Below are 5,210 nucleotides of genomic sequence, written 5' to 3' on the forward strand. Positions count from 1 at the left end.
TCACTAGGGGTGTGTACATACTCCGGAGGGGATCATTCAGCCCAAGTGTGATATATAGCCGATATGGCTTGCTGCAGGAGGGCAACCCCGATCCATATAATAATAAATCTAATAAGGCCTGATGCGGCGTGCAGCCCCGATCCAGAACAATAAATCCTGCTGCGGCGTGCAACCCGATCCCATAATAATATCCTCACAGTGGATGAGCATGATTGAGTATGAAATGTCAAAATAATTAATTCAATAGCAACATGACCCTATGGGTCCCAAAATATCGGTACGTAGACAAATCATGATCTTTAATACGAGTCTCAACTCAATTTCCTAACACGTGAAGGTTATGCGAATAATAACATTATTCTTTAATTTTATAGCTTCACATGATTTATTCAAGTCACAATTTCTATGGTGCACATCCACACGCTCGTCACCTATCGTGTGCGTCACCTCCAAAAAATTTATATAACACTAGATTCGGGAATTCATACCCTCAGAACCAAGTTTAGAAGTGTTACTTACCTCAAACCGTGTAATTTTTTATTCTACAATGCCTTTCCCTCGCGAATCGGCCTCCAAACGTCTCGAATCTTTAATTAGCTTTTTCAATAAAAATATCCGCTGAGCAGTACACGCAAGAAATGTTGACGGCAAAAATAGAATTCCGACAATTGAAATCCAATCGGATAAATAGTATCAGGGAACTTTTGACCGGAAACCTCAAATCGAAAATCCCGACGACGACCTCGCCTTTTGACACGGCCTCTCACTCGAGCCTTGTTTTACTCGACACACTGAAGAAATGGAGATAACAGGTGATTTATGATGATGGTGATGCTTTAATTTGGAGCTCGATGGTTCACTTGGATAAATGTATATTTCAAAGGTATATTTCATAGCTGTATTACATAGTGTTAATGATTAAGACTGCTGTTTTTTGTGAGCTTAATCGATTGTCTCTGTTTTCTCTCAATCGTCCCCCTTTCTATTGCTCTGTCCATTTTTTTTAGCTCGGGTTGAATCTGAAATCTAATTCCCTTTACCCCTTTTTTCTGTTCTCTTACCTCCCTCTATCTCTCTCTCCTTAAAATCCTCTCTTCCGCTCAAAGTGTTGCCCCCCACTCAAACTCTCTCTCCCAAAAATTCTCTCTTCCCCTCAAAGTGTTGTCCCCACTCCCTCTCTCTTTTTTTAATGTAGAAAATCCCCTCCTATTTTGTGACCCATCCTTGTTGTGTACGTGAGTGTGTGAAGAATAGTGTAGAAGTGAGATGACAAGATTTTTGAAACTAAGCAATTCCAACTTCTACATTCAATGCCGAAACCTATCAAATCAAATCCGATTGACCTCAAATTTTGCGCACAAGTCAAAAATGGCATAACGGGCCTATTCAAATTTTCAGAATCGGATTCCAAAAAGTCAACTCCCCGGTCAATCTTCCAAACTTAAATTTCTATTTTTGCCATTTCAAGCCTGATTTAGTTACGGGCTTCCAAAAAACAATTCCGGACATGCTACTACGTCCAAAATCACTATACATAGCTATTAGAATCATCAAAACGTTATTTCGGGGTCGTCTACACGTAAATCGACATCTGGTCACTATTTTAACTTTAGCTTTAAACGTTGAAACTAAGTGTTCCAATTCATTCCAAAACCTCACCAGACCCGAACTAATTACCCATGTAATCCATATAACAACTGTAAAGCACAAAATGTGCAGTAAATAGGGAAACTGGCTTGTAATACTCTAAACGGTCGGCCGAATCGTTACATTCTCCCCCTCTTAAACAAATATTAGTTCCCAAACGGGTTTAGAATCATACCTGGAGCCTCTAATAGGTGTGGATATTTGCTTTGCATCTCTCGCTCAGTCTCCCATATAGCTTCTCCGACTGGCTAGCCTCTCCACTGTACTTTCACTGAAGCTATGTTCTTTGATCTCAACTTTCGAACCTGCTAGTCTAAAATGGCCACCGGCTCCCCATCATAAGTCAAATTACCATCCAATTACACTGTTCTAGAATCCAAAACATAAGACGAATCCCCGGCACACTTTCATAGCATAGATACATGAAACACTGGATGAACACCTGATAGATTAGGCGGTAATGCAAGTTCATAAGCCACCTCTCCAATCTTCTTAAGTATTTCAAAAGGTCCAATATACCTAAGACTCAACTTGCCCTTTTTCTCAAATCTCATAACACCCTTCATAGGCGAAACACGGAGTAGTACCTTCTCACCTACCATGTAAGCAACATCGTGAATCTTCTGGTCAGCATAACTCTTCTATCTAGACTGCGCCGTGCGAAGTCATTCCTGAATCAATTTAACCTTTTTTAAAGCATCCTGAACTAAATCAGTACCCAATAGCCTAGCCTCACCTGGCTCAAACCAACCCACCGGAGACCGACACCGTCTCCCATATAAAGCCTCGTACGGAGCCATCTGAATGATCGATTGGTAGTTTTTATTGTAAGAAAACTCTGCAAGTGGTAGAAACTGATCCCAAGAATCTCCAAAATCTATAACACAAGCACACAATATATCTTCCAATATCTGAATAGTGCGCTCGAACTATCCGTCCGTCTGAGGGTGAAATGTTGTACTCAATTGTACCTGTGTGCCTAACGCTCGTTGTACTGCCTACCAAAACTGTGATGTAAAATGCGTGCCCCGATTTGAAATGATAGACACTGGTACACCGTGTAGGCGAACAATCTCTTGGACATATATTTCAGCCAACCGCTCCTAGAAATAAGTAGTACCGACTGGAATAAAATATGCGGACTTGGTCAACCGATCTATAATTACCCAAACAACATCAAACTTCCTCAAAGTACGTGGGAGTCCAACTACAAAGTCCATGGTAATACGCTCCCACTTCCACTCCGGAATTTCAAGTTTTTGAAGCAATCCGCCCGGTCTCTGATGCTCGTATTTCACCGGTTAACAATTTAAACACCGAGCTACAAACCCGACTATATCTTTCTTCATTTTTCTCCACCAATAGTGCTGCCTCAAGTCTTGGTACATCTTAGTGGCACCTGGATGAATGAAATACCGCGAACTGTGAGCTTCTTCAAGAATCAACTCACGCAGTCCATCTACATTTGGCACACAAATACGACCATGCATTCTCAATATCCCATCATCTCCAGTAGTAACATTCTTGGCATCACCGTGCTGAACTGTGTCCTTCAGAACAAGAAAATGGGGATCATCATATTGACGCTCTTTGATGTAGTCATATAAGGAAGACCATGAAATCACACAGGCTAGAACCCGACTGGGCTCCGAAACATCTAACCTCACGAACTGATTATCCAAGGTCTGAACATCAACTGCAAAAGGCCTTTCACCAACAAGAATGAAAACAAGGCTACCCATACTCACCGACTTTCTACTCAAGGCATCGGCCACCACATTATCCTTCCCGGGATGATACAGAATAGTAATATCATAATCCTTCAGTAGATTCAACTATCTCCACTGCCTCAAGTTCAGATCCTTCTGTTTGAATAAGTACTGAAGACTCCAATGATCTGTAAATACCACACAAGATACACCATAGAGATAGTGTCTCAAAATCTTCAATGCATGAACAATGGCTGCCAATTCTAAATCATAGACATGGTAGTTCTTTTCATGTGGCTTCAACTGGCGCGAAGTATAAGCAATCACTCTACCCTCCTGCATTAAGACACACCCAATACCAATCGGAGAAGCATCACAATACACTCTATAAGAGCCTGAAGCTGAAGGCAAAACTAGAACTGGAGTTGTGGTCAAGGCAGTCTTCAGCTTCTGAAAGCTCTCTTCACACTCATCTGACTACCTGAATGGAGCATCTTTCTGGGTCAATTTAGTCAAGGGCGATGCAATAGACGAGAAGACCTCCACAAAGCGACGATAATACCCAGTCAAGCCAAGAAAACTTCGTATCTCAGTAGCTGAAGACAGCCTGTGCCAAATCTGAGCTGCCTCTATTTTCTTTGTATCCACCTTAACCCCTTCACTGGACATTATGTGTCCCAAGAATGCCATCGAACTAAGCCAGAACTCACACTTAGAGAATCTGGCATAAAGTTTCTCTTCCCTCAACCTTTGTAGTACAATACTCAAATTTTGTGTATGTTCCTCGTGGCTACGTGAGTACATCAGTATATCATCAATAAATACTATGATAAATAAATCAAGATATGGCTAGAATACACTATTCATCAAGTGCATAAATGTTGATGGGGAGTTGGTCATCCCAAAACACATCACGAGAAATTCAAAGTGGCCATAACGGGTTCTGAATGCCGTCTTTAGAATATACGAATCCCGAATTTTCAACTAGTGATACCCGGATCTCAAATCAATTTTAGAGAATACCCTCGCTCCCTGAAGCTGGTCAAATAAATCATCAATATGCGGCAAAGGTTGTTTATTCTTGATTGTAACTTTGTTCAACTGCCTGTAGTCGATGCACATCCGTATAGTACCATCTTTCGTTTTCACAAATAGAACTAGTGCACCCCAAGGTGATACACTAGGCCTAATAAACCCCTTATCTAGGAGTTCCTGAAGTTGATCTTTCAATTCTTTCAACTCAGCTAGTGCCATACGATACGGAGAAATAGGAATGGGCTGAGTGCCTGGCACCAAGTCAATACTGAAATCAATATCTCTGTCGGATGGCATACCCGACAGGTCTGCAGGAAATACATCCGAAAAATCCCGCACTACCGGTACTGAATCAATAGTAGGAGTATGTGCCTCAACATATCTCACAAAGGCCAAATATGACAAACACACCTTCCCAACCATACATTGAGCCTTCAAGTAAGAAATTACCCTGCTGGGAACATAATCTGGAGAACCTCTTCACTCGACCTTCGGCAATCCCGGTATCGCCAACATCACCATTTTTGCATGACATTCCAGAATAGCATGACATGGAGACAACCAGTTCATACCTAAAATTACATCAAAATCAACTATACTAAGCAGCAAGAGATCAACTCTAGTCTCCAGTCCCCCAATAGTTACCACACACGACCGATACGCATGGTCCGCAATAATAGTATCCCCCACATGCATAGATACACTAACAGGTGAAACTAAGGACTCACGTGGCATATACAGATAATGAGTAAAATACGATAAAACATACGAATATGTGGAACTGGGGTCAAATAATATAGAAGCTTCCCTGTGGCACAC

This window comes from Nicotiana tabacum, chromosome 12 (assembly GCF_000715075.1).
Source record: "Nicotiana tabacum cultivar K326 chromosome 12, ASM71507v2, whole genome shotgun sequence".
Taxonomy (NCBI): Eukaryota; Viridiplantae; Streptophyta; class Magnoliopsida; order Solanales; family Solanaceae; genus Nicotiana; species Nicotiana tabacum.